The sequence below is a fragment of the Mustela putorius genome, unplaced genomic scaffold, assembly GCF_011764305.1.
Source record: "Mustela putorius furo isolate JIRA1106 unplaced genomic scaffold, ASM1176430v1.1 tig00002144_pilon_pilon_pilon, whole genome shotgun sequence".
Lineage (NCBI taxonomy): Eukaryota > Metazoa > Chordata > Mammalia > Carnivora > Mustelidae > Mustela > Mustela putorius.
This window is the reverse complement of record NW_025421955.1, coordinates 43,618-63,999: the sequence shown is the minus strand read 5'-3', so window position 1 is coordinate 63,999 and position 20,382 is coordinate 43,618. Positions and strand designations below refer to the sequence as shown.

The 20,382-nt window shown below is 40.3% G+C and overlaps 1 long non-coding RNA gene across 1 annotated transcript; it reads left to right on the top strand.

The window, feature by feature from the left end:
• Window positions 1–908: 908 nt before the first annotated feature.
• Window positions 909–7,253, top strand: LOC123394270. The gene is made up of 3 exons (XR_006608993.1): window positions 909–1,126; window positions 2,582–2,690; window positions 7,145–7,253. It is a non-coding gene; the product is annotated as an uncharacterized LOC123394270 (long non-coding RNA).
• Window positions 7,254–20,382: the final 13,129 nt, after the last annotated feature.

Here is a 20,382-nt window from a genome sequence, read left to right as displayed (position 1 = left end):
TCTTGTAGTTGTGGCAGGAACCAAAAATTAGGAATGCAACTAGCCTCTGCCTCAGAAATGTAGGCCTAACGTAAAGGTCGGTTTTAGGTGGGCCCCTCAGAGAACCAGCCCTTTTCCTGGTGCAGTGACTTGGACAGTCCAAGCAGCTTCCATGATGTGCCCCCAGTTCTTGGGGTCAGGCATGGGTGTCTTCAATCCGCAACCGACCCAGAGCCTCAGTCCTGTTCACTCAGCCTGTGCCCGCTTTCAGTGCAGCACTGCTCCTTCTGAGACTGAGAGGGCCCACAGCAGGCACATGAGGCTTCAGCACAGAGTCACATCAGGGAATTAGGATCTCTGCACATAGGGCTCCAAAGAAGCCAGAGGTTTTTCTTTGGCAGCAGCAGCAGGGCAAAAAAGTCTTCAAGATGGACAGCCCTGCCTCAAGTCCAAGAAACAAGCAAGGCAATCCTGAGCCCCACGTATCTTCTCACTTGTGGAATCCAATCGCCCCCACTCGACAATATGCACACCTGGCTGACAAATCGTGACTTTGTATGCATGAGATATCTGATCTTACAAGAGTTCATGAGCAACTCACAACTGCTTTTAAAACCCCACATTTTAACACCAATTTATTTATCCAATATAAATTTATATATCCAATATAAAAGGGTGTATATTGCCATCCTTTTATATTGTTTCCCACTTTAAGGTGGCAATAATCTGAGTAAAACCCAGCAGTTATAGGGACATGTTTCCTTCTTCAGCAAAGCTGTGATTTGGGAAGTACAGAATTTGAGGAGCATAGACACTACTGCTGTATACCATGTGACCATGGACTGAGGCTAAATCCCAGGACCAAATCTGGGTATTTCTGAAACATACACGGACCAAATGAATACAGTTTCACGGGGAGAAAGGAGCTACCAGTGCAGAGATGTCAAGGTGCGGTAGTGCAACCAAAGCCTAAGGAAAACCGGTGTTAATGATTTATCATACAGAGGTGAGCCAGTTCGTTCAAGTGACACAACGCCCAAAAGCAAAGAAGGAAATGACTTACTGAAGCCTGCATCAATCTCGGATTAAAATGCTTCCTATTGATTTCCGGCTCAGCGCTTTTTCTGAGACACCTTGTCCACTCAGGGTAAGCTGGGGCTGTGTGTCCCCAAAGTATCTGGATGCATAGGAGAGACTGGGTGGTTTGAAAAAGAGACTGCTCAAGCCTCTTTTCTTCTCCTCGGTGGACCCCGTGATTGCGAGTGTCTGCAGCAGCACAGGCAGGAAAAGCTCAGCCCACCCTGCACGCCCCCGACTCTGTGCGCATGCTCATTGCTGTGAGCAAAGCGTGCCCATGCTCAATGCTGTGCGCAACTATCGCTGGGCATGTGCATTGCTGCCCACTTTTTGAGCGCAGAGCTGAGTTCGATGGAGGTGGTCGTGTTCTCTGTGCTATGAGCGTTCTCGCTACCTGATTCAACTGTTAAGTCCCCACGTCAGTCCTTCCAGGAGTTTAAGTGTGAGCGAGGATAGGGAGGGCGTTAGTGGCCTTGGGGTAGGTGGGGACAGTAGAACTGTGGCGTCCTAGGTGTAAGTACCAAGGAGTTAGAGCCCTTCTCCTTACAGGCGTCTCTGCCGCCATTGGGCTCGTCCTTGTAGTGGGGACTGGGCAAGCAGGGAAGGTGGGCCGAGGAGGGGAGGTGAAGACAGGGCGAGGACTGGGTAGCGGGGGTGTTAGTTGAGGTGTCTGCCACCGGGAGCACCTGCCTGAAGAGCACAGAGGCCAGGTCCTCTTTCGGACCCTGGGAGGTGGTAGAGCAGGTGGTATAGAGAAAGCAAGGAACAGCGGAACACTGGGGGCTTGTAACTGGGTCCCCAAGATTTGCAGTGCACGGTGTACAGTGTCAAGGAGGACCCGGCCACTGAATCTGTTTCGTGACCAGACACCTGAACCTTTCTAGTGCAGACATAACAATAATATGACATATTCTCAAAATAAGACAGATTAAACCCGAGGCCTTGGAAGTAGTATACCTCTCCTTTGGATTACATTTTTCAAATACCAGTATTCTACTTTCAGCGTGAACTATGAGTGGCCGAGTCAGATCAAGATCCAAATCTAAACAGAAAAGATGACCCAGGGTCTAAGCAGCGTGCGGGTGTATTTCCATATTGGATGATTTAGGCTACCATACTTTTATTGCTCTGGACGTTTTGTTGAGATACCAACCGAAAACAGATACAGTGATAAAAGTTTCTCTGCTGATTAAGGGAGGGAAACAATGAACCAGGAGGATTCCAAATTTCTGGTGCCTGTGGAAATACAGTCTGTGTCTTCTTTGCCATGCTTATTAAGCACAGATTGTGCATATCCATCCCAGCAGAGTTTACAGTAGACTCCAAAGTGCTGGTGGCTACCTCCTGTTGCAGTAGCCTCTCTGTGGTAAGAGTCATTTTTCAGAACAAGCACATAGAATCATGAAGTGGGAGTGTCTTTATGCTTGTTCATTATTTGATATCCAAATGTCTGATGTCTATTTACACTGTTAGCATGTATTAACCACACAACTTTTTATTGGCCCTTATACACACATACCCCTAGGCACAACAACCCAGGGAAGAGAAACCAAAACAAAAGGAGGCACCACCTGAGAGCTGAGATATGAAACCTGAACCAGGGAAGGACGTGGAAGGAGCACCTGGGGCTCAAGGTGAAGGGAAAGGGAAGAAGGATGTCCGTTGGAGCAAGGGAGTGTATGTGTGCATCGTGCATTATGACAAACCATGACAGGAGGAAAGAAAACATGTGAAGGGAATCTCAGTCATTTCCTGAAGATGGGTTGAAAATGTGAAGAGTGTACATTGTGCAGTTTCATGTAGCCCTTCACCATAATGACTTTCCCTTTTTCCCTCAGGAATTAATTGGTGTGCCTGAAAATGCAGTCTTTTCTAAAGGGGAGGAAAATGTTTAACTACAAACTATACATCATTTCCCTAGTTTAATTTGATCTTCTTAGCACATTTTTGTGGGGCCTTTTCACTCATTTCATGGAAAGCACAAGCAGTTTTCAGCAGCACAGGCAGAGTGCCAAGTCAGCATACCCTACAACGTGAGGAATAATGCCGATTTGCCTAGGGATGGGAGCTGCATTTTAGAAATGAGAAAAAAAACTAAGGCTCAGGGTTTGTGGTTTCCCAAAGACTGCATGACACATGGAGACTCAGTGCATATTTCATTACAAGGTTTGTGTTCTTGGGGAACCTGGCTGGCTCAGTCTGTAGAACGTGTGAGTCTTGATGTCGGGGTGGAGTGTTCAAGGCCCATACTAGTGTAGAGATTACTTAACAGAAGAATTTTAAAAGAGGTTTGTGTTCTTCCTACCGTCTGTGTTGCTATACAAACAAGGGAGTGTGGTTCTCTATAGAATGCTTACTACTCAAATGTGTCTGTAAGGTAAAGTAGCTTACTACTGGCACAGGAATTAATGCAGTTCAGTGGAGCAGGACAGGAACTCCAGAAAAGAGCTCAATGAATGAAAACCACGGTGTCGTTCATCATTTGACATGGTACGTTTCATAAGAGCTGTATAATTCAAGAAACTGGCATTGGGGTCACTATATTAGTATGATTATTAAGCTGCTTTGATAGGTGTGTAAATACTTTTATGATTAGGAAAATGAAATGTATCTTACAATGATCGTGAAAGAAGAAATGAATGTCTTCCAAATAGAGCATTTTCATCGTAAATTATTGACACCATTCAGGCATGGATTATTTTAGGGAGTCACTGTTAAGATGTTTCCACAATGCGACTGACAACAAAGTCCATTGAGTCTTTCCACCCTCCTTTTATTCTTACTGTAAGACACAATTTGGACTGTTAATCACTAATGTTTTGCTGTTACTTTTGGAACTTTGTTCTATATGTGACTCCTTTATCCTAAGGTATACAGAGGGACTTTGCCCTGAAATCTGACTAGGGAAATTTGACAAAATACCTTGCAGGTTGCTCTAGTAGGGAATGGATGTCACCAGGATGGGATTTGTTAGAGGCCCACAAATACACACAGCTCATCCTTCAGAAAACCCCATTGTACTTTTAAATAAAATCTTACGCATGATATAGACTTGATTTCTTAGCTAGTTGATGCTCTCTATTCCTAGAACACTATGGTAATAGAAAGGAAACGAAGTGCAGTGGGTTTAATCTTTACAGTATCTCTTGAAATAAAGCACAACACACTTGTGGAAAACAAGGGTGTGAAATGCATTTTTCCATCACATTATTTTTTTTTTTATCACACTAGACCATAAGCTTCATTTGTATTTCATATTTACTGCTTCAATTGAGTACCTTTGTGTTTCAAGGACTGGACCTGAAAGCTGATCTCCAGAAGCTGCCTCAGGCAGAGGCTGGGCGTGTAACTGGATATCACCCTGATGTCAAGGGGAGAAATCTGCCATTTTTAGAGCCCATTAAAATGCCAGAAGCCCGTATGTTATCCATTGACAGTGCAAAGTATGAGGGTCTTTTCCTGAGTATCTTGTATTTATCTGTAATAACTTTAATGATAAATTAATAACAGACTTTACATATGAAGATACTTTCCCAAGTAGTTGAGACCCAAACATCCTGACGGCCTGACTTATACCCGAGTATACAGAGAAACAAATTGGGTCAAAGCCTTATTATACCGTAAAATATGAAAACTTTTTCTTGTTTTGCATGTAAATACTTCAACGAATAGCTAATAATATTCAGATCCTGCTGTAAGTTCTGCTTTTATCAAACACAAAATATATATGGATTCAATATCAGTTAGTATGAAATATGCTGAGGCACTGAGGGAGGTTCTACCACCCGCTCTAAGGTAACTTGTGTGACTCTCTGAGAATCCCTTAACTTCTGAACCTGTCTTTACATATGTGTGTGGGTATTCAGAAGTGTGTGTATGTATGTGTAAGTATATATATAGTATATATATATATACTATATATATAGTATATATATATATACTATATATATACTTATATATATTATATATATATTTCAGATATCATTTTTAATCCTGATATTTGTATTGTGTGAGTCTGTTGGTACCATACATAGAATACAGAGATGTTCCATGAGATGTTGCATGAGTTTTTTAATCTGGTAACAACATCTTTGGTCTAATTTTAACATGTGAATTGAGATTCCTTTGCCACTTTGAACAAAAAATGCACAATGGTGGCTATTTGTGTTTCTCTGTGGAGACCTGGATCCCTATTCTCGTTTTTTTTCCCCAATATTTATTTGAATTCTGGTTAATTAACAGATAGTGTAATATTGGTTTCAGGAGTAGAATTCAGAAATTCATCACATACATACAACACTCAGTGCTCATCACCACAAGTGCCCTCCTTAATGCCCATCAACCTTTTAGCCCACTGTCGACCCATCTTCCTCCATCGACACTCAGTTTGTTCCCTACAGCTAAGTCCCATGGTCTGCTTCTGTCTCTCTCTTTTTTTCTCCTGTCCCATATGTTCATCTGTTTTGTTTCTTAAATTCTATGTATGAGTGAAATCATGTTACTTGTTTTTTCTCTGTCAGGCTTACAACTTCTGTTAGTATAACACACTCTAGGTTTATGCATATCATTGCAAATGACAAGATTTCATTCATTTTGATGCCTGAGTCATATTCCACTGTATGTGTGTGTGGCACACACACACACCCCACCTCTTCTTTATCCATTCATCAGTCGATGGACATTTGGGCTTTTTCCATAGTTTGGCCATTATTGATAATGTTGCTATAAGCATTGGGGTGCTTGTACCCTTTCGACCTGTATCTGTTGGGTCCCTTGGGTAAAAACCTCCTGGTGTAACTCCTGAGTCACACGGTATTTCTATTTTTAACTTCTTGAGGAACCTCCATACTCATTTCCACAGTGTCTGTACCAGTTTGCATTCCTATCAACAGCGTAAGAGGGTTCCCTTTTCTCCAGCTCCTCACCTATATCTCTTGTTTCCTGTGTTGTTAACATCACCCATTCTGACACGTGTGAAGTGTGTGACCATATAATCTATTTTACCAACTGGAACACCATTAAGGCAAACACCATTAAGGCAAATGGTTACCATGCTTAACACAGGACATAAGGGATAAACTAGCTGTCAAAAACAGTTTTCCACGTAACCATAACCAAGTATAAACTCCATGTGGTACTCCTTTCTCTACTAACATCACTGAAGCAGTAACCAAATTGGCATTATTCCTTCAGCATCATATATTAGAATATTATTTCAAGTTGAAGCCTTTAAATGAGACTTACATGTAAATTTCTTGTGTTTTTCAATTCCTTGCATGCTGTTAGGAGTTTTTCTGAAACTGCATGCAGTTTCTGCTTTCTATTTGAAACGACATTTTTTATTTTTTAAATTTTTATTTATTTATTTATTTTCAGCATAACAGTATTCATTGTTTTTTACACCACACCCAGTGCTCCATGCAATCCGTGCCCTCTCTAATACCCACCACCTGGTACCCCAACCTCCCACCCCCCGCCACTTCAAACCCCTCAGATTGTTTTTCAGAGTCCATAGTCTCTCATGGTTCACCTCCCCTTCCAATTTCCCCCAACTCCCTTCTCCTCTCTAACTCCCCATGTCCTCCATGCTATTTGTTATGCTTCACAAATAAGTGAAACCATATGATAATTGACTCTCTCTGCTTGACTTATTTCACTCAGCATAATCTCTTCCAGTCCTGTCCATGTTGCTACAAAAGTTGGGTATTCATCCTTTCTGATGGAGGCATATTACTCCATAGTGTATATGGACCACATCTTCCTTATCCATTCGTCCATTGAAGGGCATCTTGGTTCTTTCCACAGTGTGGCGACCGTGGCCATTGCTGCTATGAACATTGGGGTACAGATGGCCCTTTTTTCCCACTACATCTGTAAAGGCTCATTTCCTTTTGTGTGTTGTGAAAGTGTACTGTCTTTTTGTTTTGTTGTGCCAGTAGAAAGTGTGGTAAGTTCAAAAAGGTTTGGTGAAATATATGCTTGGACTTCTATCTTTAAAAAGGGGGAAACTATGGCGTACTTCCTGTACCATTAATTTACTGGAAATACAAGTCTCCGGAATAAAGTTTCCAACTATTCTATCTTACAGGTGAAGGACAGCCCCAGATTTAAACAAGGACAAGCTGGAGCATGCAAACTACACTTATGTGGGGGTACTTCATTGTTGAAATTCTCTCAATAAAGTTTTATAAACTTTGTCCAATAAATCTTTTAAAATCTTTGTTAAACGTATTCCACATAGTGGGTGCCTGAGTGGCTCAGTCACTTAAGCCACTGATTCTTGGCTTCAGCTCAGGTCATAATCCATTGGTCATGGGATGGACCCCGAGATGGGCCCTATGCTCCGCAGGGAGTCAGCTTGAAAGATTCTGCCCCTGCCCCTGTTCCCTCCCTGCATCTCTCTCTCTCTCTCTCTCTCACTCTCTCAAATGAACAAATAAATCTTTAAAGAAAACTTAGTCTAACTAGTAGGTGCTGCCAAAAATTATGTCATTTTTTGAAAATTTATATTCTGATGCAGATGATATACACAGATATACTTGTAACTTGAATTTCTATCCAGCGTCCTTGCTACGTATGATTTAATAAGCGTATGACAACATCCATTTTGAGATTCAACATGCACAATTATATCATCTTGGAATGCTATCAGTTTGTTTCTTCCTCTTTACTTTATTTTATTTGTTTTAAGGTTTTTATTCATTTTATTTATTTTTCAAAGAAATACAGAGTAGGAACAAGGAAGTGGCGGGCAGAGGGAGAGGCAGGCTCCCTGCTGAGGAAAGAGCCTGATATGGGAATAGATCCCAGGAACCTGGCATCATGATCTGAGCCAAAGGCAGACACTTAACCAACAAAGCCTTCCAGAAGTCCATGTTTCTGCCACTTTATTTTATTTTAGATTCCATCTTTTATATATTTTTAAAATTTATTTTCAGCATAACAGTATTCATTATTTTTGCACCACACCCATTGCTCCAAGCAACCCATGCCCTAATACCCACCACCTGGTACCCCAAACTCCCACCCCCCCGCCACTTCAAACCCCTCAGATTGTTTTTCAGAGTCCATAGTCTCTCATGATTCACCTCCCCTTCCAATTTCTCCCAACTCCCTTCTCCTCTCTAACTCCCCATGTCTTCCATGCTATTTGTTATGCTCCACAAATAAGTGAAAAATATGATAATTGACTCTCTCTGCTTGACTTATTTCACTCAGCATAATCTCTTCCAGTCCTGTCCATGTTGCTACAAAAGTTGGGTATTCGTCCTTTCTGATGGAGGCATAATACTCCATAGTGTATATGGACCACATCTTCCTTATCCATTCGTCCATTAAAGGGCATCGTGGTCCTTTCCATAGTTTGGCGACCGTGGCCATTGCTGCTATAAACATTGGGGTACAGATGGCCCTTCTTTTCACGACATCTGTATCTTTGGGGTAAATACCCAGGAGTGCAATGGCAGGGTCATAGGGAAGTTCTTTTTTTAATTTCTTGAGGAACCTCCACACTGTTCTCCAAAGAGGCTGCACCAACTTGCATTCCCACCAACAGTGGAAGAGGGTTCCCCTTTCTCCACATCCCCTCCACAACATGTTGTTTCCTGTCTTGCTAATTTTGGCCATTCTAACTGGTGTAAGGTGATATCTCAATGTAGTTTTAATTTGAATCTCCCTGAGAGCTAGTGATGATGAACATGTTTTCATGTGTCTGATAGCCATTTGTATGTCTTCACTGGAGAAGTGTCTTTTCGCATCTTCTGCCCATTTTTTGATATGATTGTCTGTTTTGTGTGTGTTGAGTTTTTGGAGTTCTTTATAGATCCTGGATATCAACTTTTTGTCTGTACTGTCACTTGTGAATATCTTCTCCCATTCCGTGGGTTGCCTCTTTGTTTTTTTGTCCTTTTCCTTTAATGTGCAGAAGCTTTTGATTTTGATGAAGTCCCAAAAGTTTATTTTCGCTTTTGTTTCCTGTTCCTTTGGAGACATATCTTGAAAGAAGTTGCTGTGGCTGATATCGAAGAGATTACTGCCTATGCTCTCTTCTAGGATTCTGATGGATTCCTGTCTCACGTTGAGGTCTTTTATCCATTTTGAGTTTATCTTTGTGCACGGTGTAAGAGAATGGCCGAATTTCATTCTTCTACATATAGCTGTCCAGTTTTCCCAGCACCATTTATTGAAGAGACTGTCTTTTTTCCACTGTATATTTTTTCCTGCTTTGTCGAAGATTATTTGACCATAGAGTTGAGGGTCCATATCTGGGCTCTCTACTCTGTTCCACTGGTCTATGTGTCTGTTTTTATGCCAGTACCATGCTGTCTTGGTGATCACAGCTTTGTAGTAAAGCTTGAAATCGGGTAACGTGATGCCTCCAGTTTTATTTTTGTTTTTCAACATTTCCTTAGCAATTCGTGGTCTCTTCTGATTCCATACAAATTTTTGGATTATTTGCTCCAGCTCTTTGAAGAATACCGGTGGAATTTTGATCGGAATGGCATTAAAAGTATAGATTGGTCTAGGCAGTATAGACATTTGAGCAATGTTTATTCTTCCGATCCAAGAGCATGGAATGGTCTTCCATCTTTTTGTGTCTTCTTCAATTTCTTTCGTGAGTGTTCTGTAGTTCCCCGAGTACAGATCCTTTACCTCTTTGGTTAGGTTTATTCCCAGGCATCTTATGGTTCTTGGTGCTATAGTAAATGGAATCGATTCTCTAATTTCCCTTTCTGTATTTTCATTGTTAGTGTATAAGAAAGCCACTGATTTCTGTACATTGACTTTGTATCCTGCCATGTTGCTGAATTGCTGTATGAGTTCTAGTAGTTTGGGGAACGTTTGTAAAATGGGGGCGGGGGTAAGGGAAAATGTTTCTTCCATTTTAAACATTTTCCCTCCTCCCCCCCATTTTACATAGGACATACCTACCCAGTACTATGTTGCAAAGACCTGTTCCCAATGGACATCTTGCCTTATTACTAATAAATTAGAAAATTTTTAACATTTTAATGTATTTCTGTGAAGTAACAGGACTTCCATTTTTATTCTCCTTTACTACGAATATTTGTATTGAAAATAAGTTGACTTCCATCAAACACTTGGAGTGCCTTTATTCTGATGATTATAGGATTTTTCCCTTCATTAATTGGTTAATGTGACATATTGCATATTGCCCTATGTTTAAACCAACCATACATTACGGGGAGGGAATGGTCATGATATATTATCTTTGTGAATAATCTACATCTTAATAATTTGCTTATAATTTTAATGGCTATCCTCATGAGTGTCATTAGCATACACTTTTATATACTCTCTTGGATTTTGGTATCAGGGCAATACTAGCTTCATAAAATGAGTTGGTATTGAAGAGGAAGATCACCCAGAGCAGGCTAACCTAGAGTAAGCCCGGACCAGCAGACCACAGTAGATAGGAAGAGCAAGAGATAACCAGAAGGCCTGCTAGGGAGCAAGAGATGACCAGCCGCTTCTGCTTCTGTAAACAGGCTTCCCACCACAAGCCCACTACCCTGCCTAACAGACTAAAGCAACCCCCCAGCTCCCCCAGTTTAAATTCACCTACCATCAGCCAGCATAGCCCTTGGGACCTGGCACCCTGCACCCCCCCCCCTTAAAAACCCTGTAACCCTACTACCCAGGGCCCAGAACGTTGAGCATGAGCTCATCTGGGTCCCCCGGTGCAAAATAAATCCGAGTTCTCCTACTTCTCTGAGTGTTCACTTGATCTCTCGCAGGTCTGATTATTTTCCCGTAATATTTTGTAAAACCTCTTTTTCTATTCTCTGGAACCAAAGGCTCTGAATGACTGTGAGTAATATAGAATTAGACTTGCCATGTTCAGCTGTGTCGGGATTGCATCTCTGTTGCAATCGGACCCTCCAGGTTCCCATCCTTTCAAATACTGTGCGGTGCCCACCCCATCTTCCCTGCAAGACGCCTCTAATGATGCTGTCACTATAAAAGCTACCTGCTCCACTTTTATTGAACTCTTACTAATCTTCTGTACCCAGAAAGCTAAAGGTCATGGCTCTGTTAACTACACAGTTTTGATCTGTGCTGTATGATTGTGAATTGCGGGCCAACCATGACTTGTCTACAGTACTGACAATCGGTCCATTTGTTGAGCTTTTTTAATAAGAAGAGGTAGTATTAAACCTCCTATTCAGTTTTAATTTGAATCTCCCTGATGGCTAGTGATGATGAGCATTTTTTCATGTGTCTGACAGCCATTTGTATGTCTTTATTGGAGAAGTGTCTGTCCATATCTTCTGCCCATTTTTTGATATGATTGTCTGTTTTGTGTGTGTTGAGTTTGAGGAGTTCATTATAGATCCTGGATATCAACCTTTTGTCTGTATTGTCATTTGCAAATATCTTCTCCCATTCCGTGGGTTGCCTCTCTGTTTTGTTGACTGTTTCCTTGGCTGTGCAGAAGTTTTTGATTTTGATGAAGTCCCAAAAGTTCATCTTCGCTTTTGTTTCCTTTGCCTTTGGAGTCATAGCTTGAAAGAGGTTGCTGTGGCTGATATTGAAGAAATTACTGCCTATGTTCTCCTCTAGGATTCTGATGGATTCCTGACTCACATTGAGGTCTTTTATCCATTTTGAGTTTATCTTTGTGTACAGTGTAAGAGAATGGTCGAGTTTCATTCTTCCACATATAGCTGCCCAGTTTTCCCAGCACCATTTATTGAAGAGACTGTCTTTTTTCCACTGTATATTTTTTCCTGCTTTGTCGAAGATTATTTGACCATAGAGTTGAGGGTCCATATCTGGGCTCTCTACTCTGTTCCACTGGTCTATGTGTCTGTTTTTATGCCAGTACCATGCTGTCTTGGTGATCACAGCTTTGTAGTAAAGCTTGAAATCGGGTAACGTGATGCCCGCAGTTTTTTTTTTTGTTTTTTCAACATTTCCTTAGCGATTCAGGGTCTCTTCTGATTCCATACAAATTTTTGGATTATTTGCTCCAGCTCTTTGAAGAATTTTGATCGGAATAGCATTAAAAGTATAGATTTCTCTAGGCAGTACAGACATTTGAGCAATGTTTATTCTTACGATCCAAGAGCATGGAATGGTCTTCCATCTTTTTGTCTTCTTCATCATCACTAGCCATCAGGGAGATTCAAATTAAAACTACATTGAGATATCACCTTACACCAGTTAGAATGGCCAAAATCAGCAAGACAGGAAACAACATGTCTTGGAGAGGATGTGGAGAAAGGGGAACCTTCTTCCACTGTTGGTGGGAATGCAAGTTGATACAGCCTCTTTGGAGAACAGTGTGGAGATTCCTCAAGAAATTAAAAATAGAACTTCCCTATGACCCTGCCATTGCACTTCTGGGTATTTACCCCAAAGATACAGATGTCGTGAAATGAAGGGCCATCTGTACCCCAATGTGTATAGCAGCAATGGCCACGGTCGCCAAACTGTGGAAAGAACCAAGATGCCCTTCAACGGACAAATGGATAAGGAAGATGTGGTCCATATACACTATGGAGTATTATGCCTCCATCAGAAAGGACGAATACCCAACTTTTGTAGCAACATGGACAGGACTGCAAGAGATTATGCTGAGTGAAATAAGTCAAGCAGAGAGAGTCAATTATCATATGGTTTCAGTTATTTGTGGAGCATAACAAAAAGCATGGAGGACATGGGGAGTTAGAGAGAAGGGGGTTGGGGTAAATTGGAAGGGGAGGTGAACCATGAGAGACTATGGACTCTGAAAAACAATCTGAGGGGTTTGAAGTGGCGGGGTCGGGGGTGGGAGGTCGGGGTACCAGGTGGTGGGTTTATAGAGGGCCCGGATTCCATGGAGCACTGGGTGTGGTGAAAAAATAATGATACTGTTATGCTGAAAATAAATAAATGAAATGAAAAAAAACCTCCTATTCAGAGGGTGCATACTATATGTCAGCCACTTCTTTCTCTTGGGTTCCTTACATTTAGAACCTCATTTAATCTTCATGGAAAGGTGGGTGCCAGTGTACCCAATATTTATATCTGACTCCACTAAGCAATAGATTTTGAGATTTAGCTCCAAGGTAGAAGCCCTTGCTCTTTCTCAAAGTAAGTACTCCTGAAAAGCTTGGCCAGGAAACCAGACCATATACATGATGACTTTACTGAAAACTGATGTGTACCTAAAACTTTATAGTAATTTCTTCTTATTGTTCATGGTGAAGCATTTTTTGTTTGTTTCTTTGTTTGACATGAGGGGTTTTATGATCCTTCTGAAGGATAGGTTTTCCAAACTGTGACACACAGAGATCACATGGTTTTTCAGATAAAATCATTGATATCGAAATAAAGATTTATTTTTTCCAATTTATTTATTTTCAGAAAAACAGTATTCATTATTTTTTCACCATACCCAGTGCTCCATGCAATCCGTGCCCTCTATAATACCCACCACCTGGTACCCCAACCTCCCACACCCCCGCCACCTCAAACCCCTCAGATTGTTTTTCAGAGTCCATAGGAAAAAAAGATTTAAATTCTTTTCAGGATAATACAAACACTTCAACATTTAATATAATAGCACACTTATTTTACAGTGTTTTAGAAAAATGTAACTCTAAAGCAGTTTCCTACATTTTATAAGGAGAAAGAAAAGAACTCATGTCACAAGACCCAGGGCAAAAAACCACAGATCTCCTGCAAAACTTCTGAACTTTCTTGAAAAGCTTTTAAAGGTGGAATACCTGGGTGGCTCAGTTGGCTAAGCATCAGCCTTTGGCTTAGGTCATGATCCCAGGGACCTGGGAGAGTCAAGCATTATGTTCCTAGCTCAGCCTCTGGTCTTTACTCAGCATCGGGCTCCTTGTTCAGCGAGGAGCTTGCATCTCCCTCTCTGCCTGCCACCACTCCTGCTTGGGCTCACTCTCTTTCTGACAACTAAGTAAATACATTCTTTAAAAAAGAAAAAAAAAGCTTTTAAAAGCAGGGACATTAGCCATTCTGAAAGGCATGAGGTGATACTGTACTTTATAATTGTTATTCCCTGATGATTAGTGATGTAGAGCATATTTTCATGTGTCTGTTGGTCATCTGGATGTCTGCTTTGCAACAATGTCTATTCTTATCTTCTGCCTATTTTTTAAGTGGTCTCGTCATTTTGGGGTGTAGAGTTTTATAAGTACTTTATATGATTTGGATACTAACCTCTTATCAAATATATCACTTGCAAATATCTTCTTCCATTCCATTCCACAGGTTGCCTTTAGTTTCATTGCTTGTTTTTTTTGCTGAGTAGAAGCCTGTTTGATGAAATCCCAATAATTTATTTTTCGTTTGTTTCCCTTGCCTCGGGAGACATATCTAGAAGGAATGTGCTGCACTACTGCCAAAGAGGTTGTGTTATTGGGGCGCCTGGGTGGCTCAGTGGGTTAAGCCGCTGCCTTCAGCTCAGGTCATGATCTCAGGGTCCTGGGATCAAGGCCTGCATTGGGCTCTTTGCTCAGCGGGGAGCCTGCTTCTCCCTCTCTATCTGCCTACTTGTGATCTTCCTTTGTCAAATAAATAAATAAAATCTTTAAAAACAAACAAAAAGAAGAATAAAAAACCAAACAAACAAACAAACAAAAAAAAGAGGTTGTGTTATCCTCTAGGATTTTGAAGCTTTGGGTCTCACGTTGAGGTCTTTGATCCATTTTCATTTATTTTTGCGTATGGTGTAAGAAAGTGGTCCAATTTCCTTCTTTTGCCTATTGCTGTCCAGTTTTCCCAACACCCTTCTTAGAGAGACTGTCTTGTTTCCACTAGATGGTCTTTCCTGCTTCCTCAGACATTAGTTGGCCATGTAGGTGTGGCTTCCTTTCCCGGTTTTCTGTTGTGTTCCATTCATTGATGTGGCCATTTTTGGAGCTATGCCATCTTGTTCTGATCTCTACATGTTTGTAATATAACATGAAGTCCAGAATTGTGATGCCTCCAGCTTTGCTTTACTTATTCAAGGTTGCTTTGGCTATTCTGGGTCTTTGGTGGTTCCATACAAATTTTAGGATTGTTTGTTCTAGGGCTATGAAAAATGCTGGTGATATTTTGATAGGGATTTCCTAAATGCATAGATTGCTGTGGGCATGGTAGACATTTTAATATTTGTTCTTCTAATCCATGACCATGGCATAGTTCTCCATTTCTTTCTGTCATCTTCAATTTCTTTTACCAGGGTTTTATACTTTTCAGGGTACAGGTCTTTCACCTCTCTGGTAAGGTCTCTAACTAGGTATCATGTGGTTTTTGATGCAAGTGTAAAAGGGATTGATTCCATAACTTCTGTCTGTTGCTTCATTATTGGTGTATGGAAATGAAACATGTTTCTGTACCTTGACTGTGTATCCCGTGACTTTATTAAATGCACACAACAGTTCCAGCAATATTTTGGTGGAGTCCTTTGGGTTTTCTATATAGAGTATCATGCCGTCTACGAATAGTAAATATTGGACTTCCTTCCTCTTATCTGATTACTGTAGCTAGGACTTCCAGTATTTTTTTACTTAAATTCAATCAATTAACATAGAGTGTATTATGACGTTCAGAGGTAGAAAATAGTGATTCACCAGTTGCATAAAACACCCAGTGTCTTTATATCAAGTGTCCTCCTTAATGCCCCTCACCCAGATACCACATCCCCTCCTGCAACTCATACTTTGTTTCCTATAGGTAAGAATCTTTTATGGTTTGTCCCCCTCTCTGATTTCATCTCATTTCATTTGTCCCTTGCTTTCCCTATGATGCTCTGTTTGTTTCTCAATTTCCACATGTGAGTGAAATCATATGATAATTGTCTTTCCCTGAAAACCTAAGGTCCTGAAGGCCTTATAGCATTTAGCATAATATTCTCTAGTTCCATTCATGTTTGCAGCAAATGGTACAATGTCATTTTTATTCACAAGGGAATTTATAAAATATTTTTAACAGAATCAAAGTTATATTTGTGGGGGCACCTTAAATCAATCATCTTCTGCCTTAAGAAACTGAAAAAAGTATAAATTGCTCTAGGCAGTAGAGACATTTTAACAATGTTTATTCTTCCGATCCAAGAGCATGGAATGGTCTTCCACCTCTTTGTGTCTTCTTCAATTTCTTTCGTGAGTGTTCTGTAGTTCCTCGAGTACAGATCCTTTACCTCTTTGGTTAGGTTTATTCCCAGGCATCTTATGGTTCTTGGTGCTATAGTAAATGGAATCGATTCTCTAATTTCCCTTTCTGTATTTTCATTGTTAGTGTAAAAAAAGCCACTCATCTCTGTACATTGACTTTGTATCCTGCCACATTACTGAATTGCTGTATGAGTTCTAGTAGTTTGGGGGGTGGAGTCTTTTGGGTTTTCCATATAAAGAATCATGTCATCTGCGATCTGCGAAGAGAGAGAGTTTGACTTCTTCATGACCAATTTGGATACCTTTTATTTCTCTTTGTTGTCCGATTGCTGTTGCTAGGACTTCTAATACTATGTTGAACAAGAGTGGTGAGAGTGGGCATCCTTGTCGTGTTCCTGATCTCAACGGGAAGGCTGCAAGCTTTTTCCCATTGAGGATGATATTTACTGTGGGTCTTTCATAGATAGATTTTATGAAGTTCAGGAATGTTCCCTCTATCCCTATACTTTGAAGCGTTTTAATCAGGAACGGATGCTGGATTTTGTCAAATGCTTTTTCTGCATCAATTGAGAGGACCATGTGGTTCTTCTCTCTTCTCTTGTTCATTTGTTGTATCACATTGATTGATTTGCGAATGTTGAACCATCCTTGTAGCCCAGGGATGAATCCCACCTGGTCACGGTGGATAATCTTTTTAAGGTGCTGTTGGATCCTGTTTGCTAGGATCTGGTTGAGAATCTTAGCATTCATATTCATCAGTGATATTGGTCTGAAATTCTCCTTTTCGGTAGGGTCTTTGCCTGGTTTGGGGATCAGGGTAATGCTGGCTTCATAGAAAGAGTCTGGAAGTTTTCCTTCTGCTTCAATTTTTTGAAACAGCTTCAGGAGTCTAGGTGTTATTTCTTCTTTGAAAGTTTGGTAGAATTCCCCAAGGAATCCGTCAGGTCCTGGGCTCTTGTTTTTTTGGAGGTTTTTGATCACTGCTTCAATCTCGTTACTAGATAATGGTCTATTTAGTTTGTCGATTTCTTCCTGCTTCAATTTTGGGAGTTTATAGTTTTCCAGGAATAAAACCATTTCATCTAGGTTGCTAAACTTATTGGCATTAACTGTTGATCATAACTTGTGATGATTGTTTCTACTTCCTTGATGTTAGTTGTGATCTCTCCCTTTTCATTCATAATTTTATGAATTTGGGCTTTCTCTCTTTTCTTTTGGCTTAGTGTGGGCAGTGATTTATCGATCTTATTTATTCTTTCCAAAAATAAGCTTCTAATTTCATTGATACGTTCTACTGTAGCTCTGGTTTCTACCTCATCGATCTCAGCTCTAATCTTGATGATTTCCCCTCTTATATGTGCAGTTGGTTTGATTTGTTGTTGATTCTCCAGTTCTTTAAGGTGTAGAGACAGCTGCTGTGTTCTGGATTTTTCAAATTTTTTTTTCAATTTATTTATTTTCAGAAAAACAGTATTCATTATTTTTTCACCACACCCAGTGCACAATGCAATCTGTGCCCACTATAATACCCACCACCTGGTACCCCAACCTCCCACACCCCCACCACTTCAATCCCCTCAGATTGATTTTCAGAGTCCATATTCTCTCATGGTTCACCTCCCCTTCCAATTTACCCCAAATCCCTTCTCCTCTCTAACAGCCTTTGTCCTCCATGATATTTGTTATGCTCCACAAATAAGTGAAACCATATGATAATTGACTCTCTCTGCTTGACTTATTTCACTCAACATAATCTCTTTCAGTCCCGTCCATGTTGCTACAAAAGTTGGGTATTCATCCTTTCTGATGGAGGCACAATACTCTATACTGTATATGGACCACATCTTCCTTATCCATTCGTCCGTTGAAGGGCATCTTGGTTCTTTCCATAGTTTGGCGACTGTGGCTATAGCTGCTATAAACATTGGGGTACAGATGGCCCTTTTTTTCAAGCTTTATTACAAAGCTGTGATCACCAAGACAGCATGGTACTGGCATAAAAACACACACATAGACCAGTGGAACAGAGTAGAGCCCAGATATGGACCCTCAACTCTATGGTCAAATAATCTTTGACAAAGCAGGAAAAAATATACAGTGGAAAAAAGACAGTCTCTTCAATAAATGGTGCTGGGAAAACTGGACAGCTATATGTGGAAGAATGAAACTCGACCATTCTCTTACACTGTACACAAAGATAAACTCAAAATAGATAAAAGACCTCAATGTGAGATAGGAATCCATCAGAATCCTAGGGGAGAACATAGGCAGTAATCTCTTCGATATCAGCCACAGCAACAGCAACTCTTTCAAGATATGTCTCCAAAGGAACAGGAAACAAAAGCGAAAATAAACTTTTGGGACTTCATCAAAATCAAAAGCTTCTGCACATTAAAGGAAAAGGACAAAAAAACAAAGAGGCAACCCACGGAATGGGAGAAGATATTTGCAAATGACAGTACAGACAAAAGGTTGATATCCAGGATCTATAAAGAACACTTCAAACTCAACACACACAAAACAGACAATCATATCAAAAAATGGGCAGAAGATGCGAAAAGACACTTCTCCAGTGAAGACATACAAATGGCTATCAGACACATGAAAAAATGTTCATCATCACTAGCCATCAGGGAGATTCAAATTAAAACTACATTGAGATATCACCTTACACCAGTTAGAATGGTCAAAATTAGCAAGACAGGAAACAACATGTTGTGGAGGGGATGTGGAGAAAGGGGAACCCTCTTCCACTGTTGGTGGGAATGCAAGTTGGTGCAGCCTCTTTGGAGAACAGTGTGGAGATTCCTCAAGAAATTAAAAATAGAACTTCCCTATGACCCTGCAATTGCACTCCTGGATATTTACCCCAAAGATACAGATGTCATTGATTTTTCAATTTTTTCGAGGGAGGCTTGGATGGCTATGTATTTCCCCCTTAGGACCGCCTTTGCTGTATCCCACAGAAAATTAAACCCAGGGTAAGTAGAAGAATGAAATCCTTAAAAAAACAGTGGAGATCATCAAAACAAAAATAAAGAATAACCAACTTTTATATCAACATGTATGGGACTGTAGGAGATTATGCTGAGTAAAATAAGTCAAGCAGAGAGAGTCAATTATCATATGGTTTCACTTACTTGTGGAGCATAAGGAATAACACGGAGCACATTAGAAGGAAAGGAAATGTGAATTGGGGGAAATCAGAGGAGGAGATGAACCATGAGAGTGGACTCTGAGTAACAAACTGAGGGATTGGGAGGGGAGAGAGTGGGGGGTTAGGTGAGCCTGGTGGTGGGTATTAAGGAGGGCACGTATTGCATGGAGCACTGGGTGTCGCACATGAACAATGAATCTTGCAACACTGAAAAAATAAAATTAAATTTCAAAACTTTTTTTAAAATAAAAAATAAAAAGAGCTACATAAAGTCAACAAATTCAAGAAGTCATTCTTTAAATATATTAATCAAGTTTTTACATAGCCTGAGACATACAGATCAAGAAACAGAGGGAAAGGCTCAAAATCCTAATAAATGCAAAAGTGACATCACCCCAGGCCCAACAGAAGTTTAAAAGAAAGCAAAATGTACTAATTTGCAAAAGTTAGATGGAAAGGGCGAAACTCCACAAAACAATATAAACTTGCCAAACTGATATATGGAAAAATAGAATATGTAAATGGTCGCATATAGAACTCAAAATCAAAGTTTCCACATAGCACAATCCACCCCAGTCAGTATCACCAGTGTATTCTCTTAAACATTTTAGGAAGAAATAGTGCCGATTCTACACAAATCCTTCCAGAAAATCGATTGGAAGTGAGAACGTCCTAAGTTGTTTTATGAGGCCCGTGTGAGATGGATAAAATGTTAACATGCTTAAACATTTACAAATTGAATAACGTAATAGATCTCAACAGAATAAAAACAAAAATAAATATAGCATTCTCAATAGAGGAGGAAGATGCTTTTCACATAATGTAATACACGTACATGACAAAAACTCTCAGAAAGTTGGAAAGAGAAGAAAACTTTCTCAATCTGTAAAGGATAGCGGTGAAAAAACCTATGTGTAACATTATACTCAATCATAAAAGGCTAAGTGTTTATTCCATAGGATGAGGAACACCTCTTTTATTAAATGCTGTACTAGAGGTCCTCATCAGTGCAATAAGACAAGAAAATTAGATAAA